The 20,267-nt window shown below is 47.4% G+C and overlaps 1 long non-coding RNA gene across 1 annotated transcript in view; it reads right to left on the reverse strand.

The window, feature by feature from the left end:
• The window catches only part of LOC310882734, a 54,239-nt gene extending 35,373 nt beyond the window's left edge, over window positions 1-18,866 (reverse strand). Inside the window, exon 1 of the long non-coding RNA XR_014573120.1 lies at window positions 17,716-18,866. This is a non-coding gene — a long non-coding RNA (uncharacterized lncRNA). The remainder of the gene's footprint in view (window positions 1-17,715) is intronic.
• Between the last annotated feature and the right edge of the window lie 1,401 nt (window positions 18,867-20,267).

A 20,267-nucleotide genomic window follows, 5' to 3' on the forward strand; every position in this document is an offset into this window, starting at 1 on the left:
GGACTAGGATGGTTATGCGGATGCTGTAGGTTGCGGTGAATGCTGTGGCTATAAGGGTTAGGAGTAGGGCTCAAGTATTTAGGTATGATGTGTTTAAGCTTTCGATGATGAGGTCTTTTGAGTAGAATCCGGCTAGGAATGGGGTTCCTATCAGCGCCAGGTTTCCGATGGTTAGGCAGGAAGTAGTGACTGGGAGTATTTTCTGTAGGCCTCCTATCTTTCGGATATCTTGTTCTCCGTTTAGGTTGTGGATGATAGACCCTGAGCATAGGAATAGTATGGCTTTAAAGAAGGCATGGGTTGAGATGTGTAGGAAGGCTAGTTGTGGGAGGTTTAGTCCGATAGTGACTATTATTAGTCCTAGTTGGCTGGATGTTGAGAAAGCAATGATTTTTTTGATGTCATTTTGGGTTAGGGCGCATGTGGCAGCGAATAGGGTTGATAGAGCACCTAGGCATAGGCAGGCAGTTAGGGCTGTCTGGTTGGTGGCTAGCAGGGGGTGCATGCGGATGAGCAGGAAGATTCCGGCTACTACTATGGTACTGGAGTGCAGTAGGGCTGATACTGGGGTGGGGCCTTCTATTGCTGCGGGCAGTCATGGGTGGAGTCCAAATTGGGCGGATTTTCCTGCGGCTGCGAGGATTAATCCTATGAGGGGGAGGATTGGGGTTTGGTGGGGGTGTACGGCTTGTTGGATCTCTCAGGTGTTGAATGTTGAAGCTAGTCATGCTATGCTCAGGATCAGTCCGATGTCTCCGATTCGGTTGTAGATTACGGCTCGTAGGGCGGCGGTGTTGGCATCTGCTCGGCCTTGTCATCAGCCGATGAGAAGGAAGGACATGATTCGTACTCCTTCCCAGCCTACGAATAGGAGGAATATGTTGTTTGCGGTTGTTAGGAGGAGTATGGCGACTAGGAATGTCAGTAGGTAGGTGAAAAATTTTGTTACGTATGGCTCTGAGGCCATGTATCATATGGCGAATTGTAGGATTGATCATGTTACAAATAGGGCGATTGGAAGAAATGTTATTGAGTATTGGTCTATTTTTAGGCTCAGGGGGATTTTAAAGTTTATAATGAATTTTCACTCCCAGTGGCAGGTGACAGATTCTACTCCCGAGTAGATGAATGCGGTTGTAGGGGCTAGGCTAATTAGGAATGCGGTTTTAACAGCGCGGGTGGTGGCTTGTGGGGTGTTTTTAAAGTTTTTAAATAGAAATGGCAGGATGATTGGGGTTAGGAGGATTGTCAGCGTGAGTAGTGTGAGGGAGTTGATTAGTAGTGTGGGGTTCACTACTTTTACTTGGATTTGCACCAAGATGGGTGGTTCCTAAGACCAGTGGATTGCTGTTATCCTTTAAAAGTAAGGGGGCTGAGGTTTTAGGCTCAGATGTAAGAGTTAGCAGCTCTTGTTGGTTAAACCCTCCCCTCGGCAGGTAAGAAGGTTTGAACTTCTATTCTTAGAATCACAGTCTAATGTTTGGTTTAAACTATACTTGCATGAGGGGATTCCGGAGATCAGTTCGGGTTTGAGGATTAGGAGGAATATTGGGATAATGTGGAGTGTTATGAGCAGGTGTTCTCGCGTGGTTGAGTTTTGCATAGATGTGATGTGGGAGGGGATTGAGCCTCGTTGGGTCATTAGTAGTATGAATAAGGTGTAGGAGGCGGTTAGTAGGGTTGCGATTCCTGTTAGGATGATCGTGAAGGCAGATCAGTTGAATAAGGTGATTATAATGGTTAGCTCTGCTATGAGGTTTGTTGTTGGGGGTAAGGCTATGTTTGTTAGATTGGCCAGCAATCATCAGGTAGCTATGAGTGGTAGGAGAGGTTGTAGGCCTCGTGTGAGTAGTAGAATTCGGCTGTGCGTACGTTCATAGTTTGTGTTGGCTAGGCAGAATAGTATGGAGGAAGTTAGTCCATGGGAAATTATTAGGATCATTGCCCCTGAGAATGATCAGTGGGTTTGGATTATTCCTGCGGCGATAACTAGGCCTATGTGGCTAACGGATGAATAAGCGATTAGTGATTTTAGGTCTGTCTGTCGTAGGCAGATTGAGCTAGTCATTAGGGCGCCTCATAGGGCCAGGGTTAGGAAGGGGTAGTGCAGGAGGTTGGACAGTGGGCCCATAAATAGAGTGACTCGTATAATTCCGTATCCTCCTAGCTTTAGTAGTAGGGCGGCGAGGAGTATTGAGCCTGCGATGGGTGCTTCTACGTGGGCTTTTGGCAGTCAGAGGTGTAGGCCGTATAGTGGGGCTTTTACTATGAATGCTATGAGCAGTGCTAGACCTGATAGTATTCCTGTCCATGAGGTGGATAGGGTTGGGTGGGTTAGTTGTAGGGTTGGCAGGTGCAGGGTGCCAATTTTCACGTATAGGTGTATGATTGTGATTAGCAGGGGTAGAGAGCTTACTGGCGTGTAGAATAGCAGGTAGATGCCAGCGCTTAGGCGTTCTGGTTGGTTCCCCCATCGGGTGATTAAGATTAGGGTGGGAATGAGGGTTGCTTCAAATGAGATGTAAAATAGTGCTAGTTCTGTGGTGGAAAAGGCTAGTAGGATGAATGGCTGGACTGCGACTAAGGTTGAGATAAAGATTCGTTTGCGTTGTAGGGGTTCTTGTTGCAGGTGGTTTTGGCTTGCTATGATTATGAGTGGGAGTAGTCAGCAGGATAGTACTAGGAGGGGGGATGAGATTTGGTCAATTCCTGTTCAGTTGGATAAAAATTTGTAGGGGTAGTAGGTTGGGATTAATCACTGTAGGCTTAGGGCAGCGATTAGGAGGCTGTATAAGGTGGTGTTAGTCCATAGAAATTTTGGTGGAGACAGCAGGGCTGTTGGAAGAAGTATGATTGTGGGTAGGATGATTTTTAGCATTGCAGGAGGTTTAGGTTGTGTAGATGGTCAGAGCCATGTGTGCGGGTGGAGGCTACTAGGATGGCCAGGCCTGTGCCCGCCTCACACGCTGAGAAGGTTAGCATGAGAATTGGTACCATGGTGAATGAGGAGACTTGGTTTTCGATGGATCATATTGATAGGCCTACGAATATCGATAATATTATGCTTTCAAGGCATAGTAGGGCGGATACTAGGTGGGTTCGGTGGAAGGCTAGTCCTAGTCCGCTGAAAATGAAGGCTGAGTAGAAGCTTAAATGTAGGGGCGACATAAGAAAGTTACAGGGTTGGCTGTAATCTGCTGGGTCGAAACCAGCTATCTTTTTGGTTAGACTAACTTTCTGTTATTCTGCTCATTCTAGGCCCCCTTGAATTCACTCGTAGGCCAGTCCGAGTGTTAGGAGAAGGAGGATCACTACAGTTCAGGTGAGGGTCATTAGGGGGGATTGGAGTTGGACGGCTCATGGCAGGGGGAGTAGGAGGGCGATTTCTAGGTCGAATAGGACGAACAGGATGGCTACTGAGGAAGAATCGGACTGAGAATGGTAATCGAGCAGATCCAAGTGGGTCGAATCCACATTCGTACGGTGAGAGTTTCTCTGAGTCGGGGTTTATTTGGGCGAGTCAGAAGTTTAATGCGGTTAGGGCGGCGCTTAGGATTGATGATAGGGCGAATATGAACATGAGTGCGTTCATTGCTCTCCTCTGGGTTTATACCAGATTCTAGAGATTGGAAGTCAATTGTAATTAATATACTAGAAGAGCAAGATCCTCATCAGTAGATGGTTATGTAGAGGAATAGTCAGATGACGTCTACGAAGTGTCAGTATCAGGCTGCTGCCTCGAATCCGAAGTGGTGGTCTGATGTAAAGTGGAACTTGATCAGTCGGAAGAGGCAGACGGTCAGGAAGGAGGATCCGATGATTACGTGGAGTCCGTGGAATCCAGTGGCAACGAAGAAGGTAGATCCGTAGACGCTATCGGCGATTGAGAATGGGGCTTCGTGGTATTCTATTGCTTGTAGGGCTGTGAAGTAGAATCCCAGGAGGATCGTTAGGGTTAGGGCGTGGATGGCGTGTTTTCGGTTTCCTTCTGTGATGCTGTGATGGGCTCACGTTACGGTAACGCCTGAGGCTAGTAGGATGGCTGTGTTTAGTAGGGGGACTTCTATCGGGTTGAGTGGTTTAATTCCTGTTGGGGGTCATTGGCCTCCTAGTTCTGGGGTTGGGGCCAGGCTCGAGTGGAAGAACGCTCAGAAGAACCCTAAGAAGAAGAATGCTTCGGATGTGATGAAAAGGATTATGCCGTATCGTAGGCCTTTTTGGACTGTGGGAGTGTGATGGCCTTGGAAGGTGCTTTCTCGTACAATGTCTCGTCATCATTGGAGTATTACTAGGAGTATTGAGATGAGGCCTAGGGTTAGTAGTATGGATGAGTTGTAGTGGAATCACATGATTAATCCTGAGGTTGTGAGTAGGGCGGCGGCTGCCCCGAAGATTGGTCAAGGGCTTGGGTCAACTATGTGGTATGAGTGTGCTTGGTGTGCCATTAGATGTTTTCTTGTAAGTATAGGCTTAGAAGGAGCACGAAGACGTAGGCCTGGATTATGGCTACTGCTACTTCTAGGATGGTTAGGAGTAGTAGGATGATTATTGTTAGGATGGATACTGCAGGAAGGGTGGGTATTAATGCAATGGAAGCTGTAGAGATGAGTTGGATGAGTAAGTGTCCTGCTGTAAGGTTGGCTGTAAGGCGGACTCCGAGGGCTAGGGGGCGGATTAGTAGGCTGGTTGTTTCGATCAGGATTAGTGCGGGGATTAGGGGTGTAGGGGTACCTTCGGGTAATAGGTGGGCTAAAGAGGCTGATGGTTGGTTTCGTAGGCCTGTTAGTAGTGTGGCGAGCCATAGTGGGAAGGCTAGGGCTATGTTCATAGATAGTTGGGTGGTTGGGGTGAATGTATATGGAAGGAGGCCTAGAAGGTTGATTGTAAGAAGTATGATTATTAGGGATGTAAATATTATGGCTCATTTGTGGCCATTTTTGTTGAGTGGGACTATTAGTTGTTTTGTGATTAGGTGAAGGAGTCATGTTTGGATAGTAGAAAGGCGGTTGTTGATTCATCGGTTGTTTGGGGACGGGAATAGTAGGGCTGGGAAGAGTAGGGATAGTAGGATTAAGGGGATGCCGAATAGATTGGGGCTGGAAAATTGGTCAAAGAAGCTTAGGTTCATGGTCAGGATCATGGTGTGGGTTTGGTAGTGAGGGAGGTCTTATTTGATGGGGGGTTGGTTGTGGTGAAGGCTAGTAGTTTTGGTTGGATGAGGAGTGCTAGGGTTAATCAGGTTATAATTATGATTGAAAATCATGGTGCGGGGTTAAGCTGTGGCATATCATTAAGGAGGGGGAAGTCCCTCTTTGGCTAGCTTAAAAGGCTAGTGCTGTTGCATAGCTTCTTAATGATTAGGATGATGATAGAAGGGACGATCAGGCCTCGAAATGTGGGAGTGGGGTTGATTCTACTACAATGGGTATGTAGCTGTGATTAGCCCCGCAAATTTCTGAGCATTGTCCGTAAAAAATCCCAGGCCGGGTGGTAATGAATGAAGTTTGGTTTAGTCGGCCTGGGATTGCGTCTGTTTTAACTCCGAGCGTTGGGACTGCTCAGGAGTGGAGTACGTCTCCTGCAGTAATGATCACGCGGATGGGGGATTCTATTGGGATAACTACGCGGTGGTCAACTTCTAGCAGTCGGAAGTGGCCGTTGGGTAAGTCTGGGGTGGGCACTATGTAGGAGTCGAATGATAGGTCTTTGAAGTCTGTGTATTCGTAGCTTCAGTATCATTGGTGGCCGATGGCTTTTAGGGTGAGGTCTGGTTCATCGATTTTGTCCATTATGTAGAGGATTTGTAGGGATGGGAGGGCGAGGAGTACCAGGACGATAGCAGGTAGGATTGTCCAGATCAGCTCTACTTCTTGGGCGTCTACAGCATTGGACGAGAGTTTTTCTGTTAGTATGTGGGCTAAAAGGTAGAGAACTAGGCTGCAGATAGCTAGGGCAACGATTAGGGTGTGGTCGTGGAATTCAACGAGTTCTTCTATGATGGGTGATGAGGCGTCTTGGAATCCTAGTTGGGAGTGGTTGGCCACATGAGATGTACAGGATTTTTACCTGTGATTTAGTCTTGACAAGGCTATGTAATTGGTTTACTAACGTCTCATAAGAAAGAAGCATGAGCGGTTAATGCAGTTGGCTTGAAACCAGCATGTGAGGGTTCGATTCCTTCCTTTCTTGTACTTGGACGAAGGCCGGTTCCTCGAAAGTATGGTATGGGGGAGGGCAGCCGTGGATTCATTCAACGTTTGTGGTAGTTAGTTCTGGTTGTAGGACTTTTCGTTTGGCCGAAAAGGCTTCTCAGATGATGAATATTAGTATGATTACGGCTACTATTGAGATTAGGGAGCCGATGGAGGAAATGGTGTTTCATAGTGTGTAGGCGTCGGGATAGTCCGAGTATCGTCGGGGTATTCCTGCTAGGCCTAGGAAGTGCTGGGGGAAGAACGTTAGGTTTACTCCTGTAAATATTACCCCGAAGTGGGCTTTTGCTCATGTTTGGTGTAGGGTAAACCCAGTGAGTAGTGGGAATCAGTGAGTAAATCCTGCTAGAATGGCAAAGACGGCGCCTATGGATAGGACGTAGTGGAAGTGGGCAACTACGTAGTACGTGTCGTGCAGGGCGATGTCTAGGGAAGAGTTTGCAAGAACGATTCCTGTTAATCCTCCGATGGTAAATAGGAAGATAAATCCTAGAGCTCATAGTATTGGGGGGGTCTCATTTGATTGTTCCTCCGTGCAGGGTGGCTAGTCAGCTAAATACTTTGATTCCGGTAGGGATGGCAATGATTATAGTGGCTGATGTAAAGTAGGCTCGGGTATCAACGTCTATTCCTACTGTAAACATGTGGTGAGCTCAGACGATGAATCCTAGGAAGCCGATGGATAGTATGGCTCAGACTATTCCCATGTAGCCGAAGGGCTCCTTTTTGCCTGAGTAGTACGTGACTACGTGTGAGATGATTCCGAACCCCGGTAGGATCAGAATATAGACTTCTGGGTGTCCGAAGAATCAGAATAGGTGTTGGTACAGGATTGGGTCTCCTCCTCCAGCGGGGTCGAAGAATGTGGTGTTTAGGTTTCGATCAGTTAGTAATATTGTAATACCGGCGGCGAGTACGGGGAGTGATAGAAGGAGTAGGATGGCGGTAATTAGTACGGATCAGACAAATAGTGGGGTTTGGTATTGTGAGAGTGCGGGGGGTTTTATGTTGATGGCTGTGGTGATAAAGTTGATGGCCCCAAGGATGGAGGAGATACCGGCTAAGTGGAGTGAGAAGATAGCCAGGTCTACTGAAGCTCCGGCGTGGGCAAGGTTACCTGCTAGGGGAGGGTAGACAGTTCAGCCTGTGCCGGCGCCAGCTTCTACAGTGGATGAGGCTAGTAGGAGGAGGAATGATGGGGGGAGGAGTCAAAAGCTTATGTTGTTTATTCGCGGGAATGCTATGTCGGGGGCACCGATTATGAGGGGGACTAATCAGTTGCCGAATCCTCCGATCATGATGGGTATGACTATAAAGAAGCTTATTACAAAGGCGTGAGCGGTAACGATTACATTGTAAATTTGGTCGTCGCCTAGGAGAGTTCCTGGTTGTCCTAGTTCTGCGCGGATTAATAGGCTGAGTGCGGTGCCGACTATTCCTGCTCATGCCCCGAAGATGAGGTACAGGGTGCCAATATCCTTATGGTTAGTGGAAAATAGTCATCGGTTGATGAAGGTGACGGGTAAGATGGCTGAGTGTTGAAGCGTTAGGCTGTAGTCCTTTTTACAGAGGTTTAATTCCTCTTCTTATCGGCTCTGTAGTGAAATTCATGTTGAGTTGCAAGCTCATCGATGCGCACTAGGGTGCGTCAGGGTCTTTGTAGGCAGAAGCCAATTGGTTTAGGCATTTAGCTGTTAACTAGAGTTTTGTGGGATCGAAGCCCATCTGTCTAGGGAGGCTTTAGCTTAATTAAAGCGTCTGACTTGCATTCAGAAGATACAGGTTAATATTCTGTAAGTCTTAATGTGCAGAAACTAAGAGGGTTTAACTCTTATTTAAGGCTTTGAAGGCCTTCGGTTTGGGGTGTTATCCTAAGTTTCTAGACAATGGCATGTATTATTGGGGACAGGGGAAGTAAGAGGATTGATAGTGAGGCAAGGACCGCAGTAGGTGTGCTTGGGGCTTTGCTAGTGTATCATTGTTTTATGTGGTTAGAGGAGTTGGGGGGAAGGGTAATTGTTGAGTGGTATGCGAGGCGTAGGTAGAAGAAGAGGCTGAGCAGTGATAGCATGGCAATTGCCATGGCTGCTGGTGTTATTTCCTGTTTAGTTAGTTCTTGGATGATAAGTCACTTTGGTATAAAGCCTGTTAATGGGGGGAGGCCTGCTAGGGATAAAAGTACTAGTATTAGGGTGGCGTTTAGCACTGGGGTTTTTGTTCATGAGGTTGTGATCATGGATAGGTTAAGGGCTTTGATTTTGTTAAGGGCTAGGAATACGGCTGATGTTATGATTGTGTATAGGTAGAAGGTAAGTAAGGCCAATTTGGGGCTGTAAACTAGGATGATGGCGATTCAGCCTAAGTGGGAGATGGACGAGAAGGCTAGGATTTTGCGTGTTTGTGTTTGGTTCAGTCCTATTCAGCCTCCTAGTGCTGTTGAGGCTAGGGCCATGGCGGTGAGTAGAGCTGGGTCGAGGGATTTGGATGTTAGTAGGAGCAGGGTTATTGGGGGGAATTTTATGAGGGTCGAGAGTAGCAGGGCTGTTATTAGTGGCGATCCTTGTAGTACTTCTGGGAATCAGAAGTGAAATGGCACTAGGCCCAGTTTAATAGCGATTGCTGCTGTCAGTAGTAGACAGGAGGTTGGGTGGTTTATTTGTGTGATGTCTCATTGGCCGGTGACTCAGGCATTAGTTATGCTAGAGAATAGGACCAGGGCGGAAGCAGCTGCTTGGGTTAGGAAGTATTTCGTTGCGGCTTCTACTGCTCGTGGGTGGTGGGATTTGGCAATTAGGGGAATGATGGCTAGTGCGTTGATCTCCAGTCCTGTCCAGGCCAGAACTCAGTGGTTGCTGGAAATTGTGATTGTGGTGCCCAAGATGAGGCTGAAGGTTATGATTGGGGTCGCGTAAGGGTTCATTAGTAGAGGAGGGGGTTAAACCATCATTTTCGGGGTATGGGCCCGATAGCTTGATTAGCTGACTCTACTAGAAAATAATATAAGGGAAGTATGGAGAATTTTGATTTCTCTTGTGTGGGTTCAATTCCTACTTTTCTAAGGTCAACAGGAAATGAGAGGGCTGTTATACCTCTATGTTCACTTTATCATAGTGACCCTTTGTAGTTCAGGCACATTTCCTTATGTAAGGAGGTAGGCCTGCATAGCAGATAGGTATGCTGATGTGTCAGAGGCACAGAGCTAGTGTGAGGGGTAGGAAGTTTTTTCATAGTAGGTGCATTAGTTGGTCATATCGGAATCGTGGGTATGAAGCTCGGACCCATAAGAAACCAGAAGATAGTAGGAGGACTTTTGTGGCTAGGATGACGGGGAATAGTTCTGTGGGTGGCCCTAGGGCGCTTGGGTTTAGGAATATGATGGCTGTAAGTGTATTTATTAGCATAATGTTCGCATATTCAGCTAGGAAGAATAAGGCGAAGGGTCCTGCGGCGTATTCAACGTTAAACCCTGAGACTAGCTCAGATTCACCCTCTGTGAGGTCAAAAGGAGCTCGGTTTGTCTCTGCTAGGGTGGATACGTATCATATTATTGCTAGGGGTCATGAGGAGAAAATGAAGTATAGAGGCTCCTGTGCGATGGCAAAGGAGCTGAGTGTGTAGCTTCCGCTTAGTATGATTATTGATAGCAGGATTATGGCCAGTGTCACTTCGTATGAAATGGTCTGTGCTACTGCCCGTAGGGCTCCGATTAGTGCGTATTTTGAGTTCGAGGCTCAGCCTGATCATAGGACTGAGTAGACGGCTAGGCTTGACATGGCTATTAGGAAGAGAACTCCGAGGTTTAGATCTGCTAGGGGAAATGGGAGTGGTAGTGGTGCTCAAGTGGTGAGGGCTAGGACAAGGGCTAGTATTGGTATCAGAATGAATAGAAGTGGGGAAGAGGTAGAGGGTCGGATGGGCTCTTTGGTAAATAGTTTCAGTCCGTCCGCAAATGGTTGAAGTAGGCCAAAAGGCCCGACAACGTTAGGGCCTTTGCGGGATTGTATGTAGCTTAGGATTTTCCGTTCTACTAGGGTTAGGAAGGCTACGGCAATCAGGATTGGGATGATGTATAGGAGGGATATAACGAGGCAGCTTAGTGTTGTTATTTGAATCATGGGTGAAGCTAGGGAGAGGATTTGAACCTCTGGGGAAAGGGCTTAAGCCTTCTGCACTTGCCGGGCTCTGCCACTCTAGCTGGTCCTTTTCTAGGATTGAAAGTGGTGGGGGAAGGCCCTCTTCACGGTTTAGTTGGTTTCACTGCTTAGAGGGGGGGGGGCGTGCTTGTGGTATTGGCCCCACTTTCCCGGTCCTTTCGTACTGGGGAGAGTGTGTCATAGATAGAAACCGACCTGGATTGCTCCGGTCTGAACTCAGATCACGTAGGACTGTTAATCGTTGAACAAACGAACCCTTAATAGCGGCTGCACCATTAGGATGTCCTGATCCAACATTGAGGTCGTAAACCCCCCTGTCGATATGGGCTCTTGAGGGGGATTGCGCTGTTATCCCTGGGGTAGCTTGGTCCATTAATCAATTATATTGGGTCTGGTCACTGTTAGCACTTTGAGGGGTAGCTCTAGGTAAAGAGGTATGGTCTTGTTTTTGGAGGATTTGTTCTCCTCCAAGGTCGCCCCAACCGAAAAATATCGACCAGGCTCTGCGATGGTAGTGGCCCCAGTGGGGTTGATTGAGGATTCGCGGTGGTCGTTGATTTTTAAGTTCCACAGGGTCTTCTCGTCTTATGTTCACATCCCCGCTTTTGCACGGGGAGATCAATTTCACTGATTATCTGTGAGAGACAGTTAAGACCTCGTTTAGCCATTCATACAAGTCTCGATTTATGGGACAATTGATTGCGCTATCTTTGCACGGTTAGGATACCGCGGCCGTTAAACCTAAGTCACCGGGCAGGCATCACCTTCAATACTTGTTTAATTTGCTGAAGGCTATGTTTTTGGTAAACAGTCGGGCCTTATTAATTTGCCGAGTTCCTTTCACAGATTTTAATCGCTCTTATAGGCGCTCCTGAGTCGGGTTAACAGGGTTAGTTAATACGTGGTCTTGTAGGGGTTTTTGTATCTGTCTAGGTCTGTTAATAATGTTTCTATGTAAGCTTGCGCCGTTAGAGGGGTGTGGCCCTGTACATGAGGGGCCTAGGATGATTCCTAGGATTGTTATGAGGATGGCAGCGGTTTTGGTGATAAGGGGTATGGTTATTGGGGGGGTTTTGGTTGGTGTGATGAAAGAGGTAATGATTATTCCTGCTGTAATGCTGCCTAGGGCGAGTCGGGTTAGGGGGGCGGTGATTAGTGGGTTGTTTTCGTTTATTGATACTATTGGGGGGATTCGGGTTTGTCCAGCTTGGACTAGGATGGTTATGCGGATGCTGTAGGTTGCGGTGAATGCTGTGGCTATAAGGGTTAGGAGTAGGGCTCAAGTATTTAGGTATGATGTGTTTAAGCTTTCGATGATGAGGTCTTTTGAGTAGAATCCGGCTAGGAATGGGGTTCCTATCAGCGCCAGGTTTCCGATGGTTAGGCAGGAAGTAGTGACTGGGAGTATTTTCTGTAGGCCTCCTATCTTTCGGATATCTTGTTCTCCGTTTAGGTTGTGGATGATAGACCCTGAGCATAGGAATAGTATGGCTTTAAAGAAGGCATGGGTTGAGATGTGTAGGAAGGCTAGTTGTGGGAGGTTTAGTCCGATAGTGACTATTATTAGTCCTAGTTGGCTGGATGTTGAGAAAGCAATGATTTTTTTGATGTCATTTTGGGTTAGGGCGCATGTGGCAGCGAATAGGGTTGATAGAGCACCTAGGCATAGGCAGGCAGTTAGGGCTGTCTGGTTGGTGGCTAGCAGGGGGTGCACGCGGATGAGCAGGAAGATTCCGGCTACTACTATGGTACTGGAGTGCAGTAGGGCTGATACTGGGGTGGGGCCTTCTATTGCTGCGGGCAGTCATGGGTGGAGTCCAAATTGGGCGGATTTTCCTGCGGCTGCGAGGATTAATCCTATGAGGGGGAGGATTGGGGTTTGGTGGGGGTGTACGGCTTGTTGGATCTCTCAGGTGTTGAATGTTGAAGCTAGTCATGCTATGCTCAGGATCAGTCCGATGTCTCCGATTCGGTTGTAGATTACGGCTCGTAGGGCGGCGGTGTTGGCATCTGCTCGGCCTTGTCATCAGCCGATGAGAAGGAAGGACATGATTCGTACTCCTTCCCAGCCTACGAATAGGAGGAATATGTTGTTTGCGGTTGTTAGGAGGAGTATGGCGACTAGGAATGTCAGTAGGTAGGTGAAAAATTTTGTTACGTATGGCTCTGAGGCCATGTATCATATGGCGAATTGTAGGATTGATCATGTTACAAATAGGGCGATTGGAAGAAATGTTATTGAGTATTGGTCTATTTTTAGGCTCAGGGGGATTTTAAAGTTTATAATGAATTTTCACTCCCAGTGGCAGGTGACAGATTCTACTCCCGAGTAGATGAATGCGGTTGTAGGGGCTAGGCTAATTAGGAATGCGGTTTTAACAGCGCGGGTGGTGGCTTGTGGGGTGTTTTTAAAGTTTTTAAATAGAAATGGCAGGATGATTGGGGTTAGGAGGATTGTCAGCGTGAGTAGTGTGAGGGAGTTGATTAGTAGTGTGGGGTTCACTACTTTTACTTGGATTTGCACCAAGATGGGTGGTTCCTAAGACCAGTGGATTGCTGTTATCCTTTAAAAGTAAGGGGGCTGAGGTTTTAGGCTCAGATGTAAGAGTTAGCAGCTCTTGTTGGTTAAACCCTCCCCTCGGCAGGTAAGAAGGTTTGAACTTCTATTCTTAGAATCACAGTCTAATGTTTGGTTTAAACTATACTTGCATGAGGGGATTCCGGAGATCAGTTCGGGTTTGAGGATTAGGAGGAATATTGGGATAATGTGGAGTGTTATGAGCAGGTGTTCTCGCGTGGTTGAGTTTTGCATAGATGTGATGTGGGAGGGGATTGAGCCTCGTTGGGTCATTAGTAGTATGAATAAGGTGTAGGAGGCGGTTAGTAGGGTTGCGATTCCTGTTAGGATGATCGTGAAGGCAGATCAGTTGAATAAGGTGATTATAATGGTTAGCTCTGCTATGAGGTTTGTTGTTGGGGGTAAGGCTATGTTTGTTAGATTGGCCAGCAATCATCAGGTAGCTACGAGTGGTAGGAGAGGTTGTAGGCCTCGTGTGAGTAGTAGAATTCGGCTGTGCGTACGTTCATAGTTTGTGTTGGCTAGGCAGAATAGTATGGAGGAAGTTAGTCCATGGGAAATTATTAGGATCATTGCCCCTGAGAATGATCAGTGGGTTTGGATTATTCCTGCGGCGATAACTAGGCCTATGTGGCTAACGGATGAATAAGCGATTAGTGATTTTAGGTCTGTCTGTCGTAGGCAGATTGAGCTAGTCATTAGGGCGCCTCATAGGGCCAGGGTTAGGAAGGGGTAGTGCAGGAGGTTGGACAGTGGGCCCATAAATAGAGTGACTCGTATAATTCCGTATCCTCCTAGCTTTAGTAGTAGGGCGGCGAGGAGTATTGAGCCTGCGATGGGTGCTTCTACGTGGGCTTTTGGCAGTCAGAGGTGTAGGCCGTATAGTGGGGCTTTTACTATGAATGCTATGAGCAGTGCTAGACCTGATAGTATTCCTGTCCATGAGGTGGATAGGGTTGGGTGGGTTAGTTGTAGGGTTGGCAGGTGCAGGGTGCCAATTTTCACGTATAGGTGTATGATTGTGATTAGCAGGGGTAGAGAGCTTACTGGCGTGTAGAATAGCAGGTAGATGCCAGCGCTTAGGCGTTCTGGTTGGTTCCCCCATCGGGTGATTAAGATTAGGGTGGGAATGAGGGTTGCTTCAAATGAGATGTAAAATAGTGCTAGTTCTGTGGTGGAAAAGGCTAGTAGGATGAATGGCTGGACTGCGACTAAGGTTGAGATAAAGATTCGTTTGCGTTGTAGGGGTTCTTGTTGCAGGTGGTTTTGGCTTGCTATGATTATGAGTGGGAGTAGTCAGCAGGATAGTACTAGGAGGGGGGATGAGATTTGGTCAATTCCTGTTCAGTTGGATAAAAATTTGTAGGGGTAGTAGGTTGGGATTAATCACTGTAGGCTTAGGGCAGCGATTAGGAGGCTGTATAAGGTGGTGTTAGTCCATAGAAATTTTGGTGGAGACAGCAGGGCTGTTGGAAGAAGTATGATTGTGGGTAGGATGATTTTTAGCATTGCAGGAGGTTTAGGTTGTGTAGATGGTCGGAGCCATGTGTGCGGGTGGAGGCTACTAGGATGGCCAGGCCTGTGCCCGCCTCACACGCTGAGAAGGTTAGCATGAGAATTGGTACCATGGTGAATGAGGAGACTTGGTTTTCGATGGATCATATTGATAGGCCTACGAATATCGATAATATTATGCTTTCAAGGCATAGTAGGGCGGATACTAGGTGGGTTCGGTGGAAGGCTAGTCCTAGTCCGCTGAAAATGAAGGCTGAGTAGAAGCTTAAATGTAGGGGCGACATAAGAAAGTTACAGGGTTGGCTGTAATCTGCTGGGTCGAAACCAGCTATCTTTTTGGTTAGACTAACTTTCTGTTATTCTGCTCATTCTAGGCCCCCTTGAATTCACTCGTAGGCCAGTCCGAGTGTTAGGAGAAGGAGGATCACTACAGTTCAGGTGAGGGTCATTAGGGGGGATTGGAGTTGGACGGCTCATGGCAGGGGGAGTAGGAGGGCGATTTCTAGGTCGAATAGGACGAACAGGATGGCTACTGAGGAAGAATCGGACTGAGAATGGTAATCGAGCAGATCCAAGTGGGTCGAATCCACATTCGTACGGTGAGAGTTTCTCTGAGTCGGGGTTTATTTGGGCGAGTCAGAAGTTTAATGCGGTTAGGGCGGCGCTTAGGATTGATGATAGGGCGAATATGAACATGAGTGCGTTCATTGCTCTCCTCTGGGTTTATACCAGATTCTAGAGATTGGAAGTCAATTGTAATTAATATACTAGAAGAGCAAGATCCTCATCAGTAGATGGTTATGTAGAGGAATAGTCAGATGACGTCTACGAAGTGTCAGTATCAGGCTGCTGCCTCGAATCCGAAGTGGTGGTCTGATGTAAAGTGGAACTTGATCAGTCGGAAGAGGCAGACGGTCAGGAAGGAGGATCCGATGATTACGTGGAGTCCGTGGAATCCAGTGGCAACGAAGAAGGTAGATCCGTAGACGCTATCGGCGATTGAGAATGGGGCTTCGTGGTATTCTATTGCTTGTAGGGCTGTGAAGTAGAATCCCAGGAGGATCGTTAGGGTTAGGGCGTGGATGGCGTGTTTTCGGTTTCCTTCTGTGATGCTGTGATGGGCTCACGTTACGGTAACGCCTGAGGCTAGTAGGATGGCTGTGTTTAGTAGGGGGACTTCTATCGGGTTGAGTGGTTTAATTCCTGTTGGGGGTCATTGGCCTCCTAGTTCTGGGGTTGGGGCCAGGCGCGAGTGGAAGAACGCTCAGAAGAACCCTAAGAAGAAGAATGCTTCGGATGTGATGAAAAGGATTATGCCGTATCGTAGGCCTTTTTGGACTGTGGGAGTGTGATGGCCTTGGAAGGTGCTTTCTCGTACAATGTCTCGTCATCATTGGAGTATTACTAGGAGTATTGAGATGAGGCCTAGGGTTAGTAGTATGGATGAGTTGTAGTGGAATCACATGATTAATCCTGAGGTTGTGAGTAGGGCGGCGGCTGCCCCGAAGATTGGTCAAGGGCTTGGGTCAACTATGTGGTATGAGTGTGCTTGGTGTGCCATTAGATGTTTTCTTGTAAGTATAGGCTTAGAAGGAGCACGAAGACGTAGGCCTGGATTATGGCTACTGCTACTTCTAGGATGGTTAGGAGTAGTAGGATGATTATTGTTAGGATGGATACTGCAGGAAGGGTGGGTATTAATGCAATGGAGGCTGTAGAGATGAGTTGGATGAGTAAGTGTCCTGCTGTAAGGTTGGCTGTAAGGCGGACTCCGAGGGCTAGGGGGCGGATTAGTAGGCTGGTTGTTTCGATCAGGATTAGTGCGGGGATTAGGGGTGTAGGGGTACCTTCGGGTAATAGGTGGGCTAAAGAGGCTGATGGTTGGTTTCGTAGGCCTGTTAGTAGTGTGGCGAGCCATAGTGGGAAGGCTAGGGCTATGTTCATAGATAGTTGGGTGGTTGGGGTGAATGTATATGGAAGGAGGCCTAGAAGGTTGATTGTAAGAAGTATGATTATTAGGGATGTAAATATTATGGCTCATTTGTGGCCATTTTTGTTGAGTGGGACTATTAGTTGTTTTGTGATTAGGTGAAGGAGTCATGTTTGGATAGTAGAAAGGCGGTTGTCGATTCATCGGTTGTTTGGGGACGGGAATAGTAGGGCTGGGAAGAGTAGGGATAGTAGGATTAAGGGGATGCCGAATAGATTGGGGCTGGAAAATTGGTCAAAGAAGCTTAGGTTCATGGTCAGGATCATGGTGTGGGTTTGGTAGTGAGGGAGGTCTTATTTGATGGGGGGTTGGTTGTGGTGAAGGCTAGTAGTTTTGGTTGGATGAGGAGTGCTAGGGTTAATCAGGTTATAATTATGATTGAAAATCATGGTGCGGGGTTAAGCTGTGGCATATCATTAAGGAGGGGGAAGTCCCTCTTTGGCTAGCTTAAAAGGCTAGTGCTGTTGCATAGCTTCTTAATGATTAGGATGATGATAGAAGGGACGATCAGGCCTCGAAATGTGGGAGTGGGGTTGATTCTACTACAATGGGTATGTAGCTGTGATTAGCCCCGCAAATTTCTGAGCATTGTCCGTAAAAAATCCCAGGCCGGGTGGTAATGAATGAAGTTTGGTTTAGTCGGCCTGGGATTGCGTCTGTTTTAACTCCGAGCGTTGGGACTGCTCAGGAGTGGAGTACGTCTCCTGCAGTAATGATCACGCGGATGGGGGATTCTATTGGGATAACTACGCGGTGGTCAACTTCTAGCAGTCGGAAGTGGCCGTTGGGTAAGTCTGGGGTGGGCACTATGTAGGAGTCGAATGATAGGTCTTTGAAGTCTGTGTATTCGTAGCTTCAGTATCATTGGTGGCCGATGGCTTTTAGGGTGAGGTCTGGTTCGTCGATTTCGTCCATTATGTAGAGGATTTGTAGGGATGGGAGGGCGAGGAGTACCAGGACGATAGCAGGTAGGATTGTCCAGATCAGCTCTACTTCTTGGGCGTCTACAGCATTGGACGAGAGTTTTTCTGTTAGTATGTGGGCTAAAAGGTAGAGAACTAGGCTGCAGATAGCTAGGGCAACGATTAGGGCGTGGTCGTGGAATTCAGCGAGTTCTTCTATGATGGGTGATGAGGCGTCTTGGAATCCTAGTTGGGAGTGGTTGGCCACATGAGATGTACAGGATTTTTACCTGTGATTTAGTCTTGACAAGGCTATGTAATTGGTTTACTAACGTCTCATAAGAAAGAAGCATGAGCGGTTAACCTCCTGGGAGACCCAGAAAACTTCACCCCAGCAAACCCACTAGTAACCCCACCACACATCAAGCCAGAATGATACTTCCTATTCGCCTACGCCATCCTACGTTCAATCCCAAATAAACTAGGAGGCGTATTAGCACTGGCCGCCTCCGTACTGATCCTATTCCTAATCCCATTCCTGCACAAATCAAAACAACGAGCAATAACATTCCGACCACTCTCCCAGCTCCTATTCTGAGTACTAGTCGCCGACCTCCTCGTCCTAACATGAGTAGGAAGCCAACCCGTCGAACACCCATTCATCATCATCGGCCAACTCGCTTCAATCGCCTACTTCACTATCCTCCTATTTCTCCTCCCCGCCGCAAGCGCCCTAGAAAACAAAATACTCAACTGCTAAATACTCTAATAGTTTATAAAAACATTGGTCTTGTAAACCAAAGATTGAAGACTTACCACTTCTTAGAGTACCCCAAACTCAGAAAAAAAGGACTCAAACCTTTATCTCCAGCTCCCAAAGCTGGCATTTTCAATAAACTATTCTCTGACCCTAACCCCTAAACCGCCCGAATAGCACCCCGCGACAACCCCCGCACAAGCTCCAATACAACAAACAAAGTCAACAACAGCCCCCAACCCGCCACTAAAAACATCCCTGCCCCATGTGAATAAAACATGGAAACTCCACTAAAATCCGACCGAACAACAAACACCCCAACATTATTCACAGTAGAAACCCCGAACTTCCAAGCCCCCATAAACCCCCCAAACACCAACCCCCCAAAAACAATTGCCACAAACGCTACTGCACATCCAATCACCCGTCAATCCCCCCAAGCCCCAGGGAAAGGCTCCGCTGCTAAAGCTACTGAATAAACAAACACCACCAGCATACCCCCCAAATACACCATAAACAGCACTAAAGCCACGAACGAAACCCCAAGGCCCAGCAACCACCCGCACCCCGCCACAGACGCTAACACCAAACCAACAACCCCATAATACGGCGAAGGATTCGACGCCACACCCAAAACACCCACCGCAAAGCAAATCCCTAAAAAAAACATAAAATAAGTCATTATTCCTGCCCGGACACTACCCGAGGCCTGCGGCTCGAAAAGCCGCCATTGTTCTCAACTACAGGAACTAACCGCAAGCCCCCAATAATTCTACCCCATCTATGCCATTATGCTTAACCCCCCCCCCCCTCCCCCCCCGAGGCGGGGGTATTTGGTTATGCATATTCGTGCATAAATTTATATACCCCATATACATACATACTATAGTACCAGTAATATACATTATATACGGACTATCTTATAAGCAGGTGCTAAACCCATACATGTACACGGCCATTAAACCCTTAAACACACTCCTACCAAACCACCCGGCATGAATGTTCTAGGACCATACCCCACAACACCCAATACAACTCCACTCAAGCGCATAACAAGACCCCATTTTAATGAATGCTCACAGGACATGCTCCAACAACAACTCTCCACCACATATCTCATGCAGTTCGTATCAGACGGATTTATTAATCGTACTCCTCACGTGAAATCAGCAACCCGTTGCACATAATGTCCGGTATGACTAGCTTCAGGCCCATACGTTCCCCCTAAACCCCTCGCCCTCCTCACATTTTTGCGCCTCTGGTTCCTCGGTCAGGGCCATCCATTGGGTTCACTCACCCCTCCTTGCCCTTCAAAGTGGCATCTGTGAGTACTTTCACCTTCTCAATGCGTAATCGCGGCATGTTCCAGCTTTTTGGCGCCTCTGGTTCCTCTTATTTTTTCCGGGGTTACCTCACAGGTGGCTATTCCCAGTGATCTCGGGGGTCCCACAATCTAAGCCTGGACACACCTGCCTCACGGCCTATCCTATATTTCAAGGGTCCCTCGATGAGACGGTTGGCGTATATGGGGAATCATCCTGACACTGATGCACTTTGACCACATTCAGTTAATGTTACCTCCACCCTCCGGGTTAAATGGGGCTATTGGATGAATGCTCGTTGGACATAGCACAAAACAACAAATCATTAAGCGCAACCCCTGCGCTTCACAAACTAAACCAGTAAACTTTCGCTAACCACCATGTAGCATAAACCTTCATCGCCCAATCCCAGCAAACTACCTCTAAAACTCCATTAATCATCCCTTCCATGACATCATCGGAACGATGTATATATACACACAAACACATACAAAATAACTTAAACTTATTAGAGAAACTCCAGTACTAAAAATAGTAAACACAAGCAATAATTTCATATACTTCACTCTCACTCACCACTCAACTATCAGCTAACCACACCCCCGTCCACATAGCTTAACACAAAGCATGGCACTGAAGTTGCCAAGATGGCATAAAACATGCCTGCAGACAAAAGACTTAGTCCTAACCTTACGGTTGGTTTTTGCTAAATATATACATGCAAGTATCCGCGCCCCAGTGTAAACGCCCTCGACCACCTACCCCCATACAGGCCTTGAGGAGCGGGTATCAGGCACACCCAAGTAGTAGCCCAAGACGCCTCGCTAAGCCACGCCC

This window comes from Anser anser (genome assembly GCF_964211835.1).
Source record: "Anser anser genome assembly, chromosome: 16".
Lineage (NCBI taxonomy): Eukaryota > Metazoa > Chordata > Aves > Anseriformes > Anatidae > Anser > Anser anser.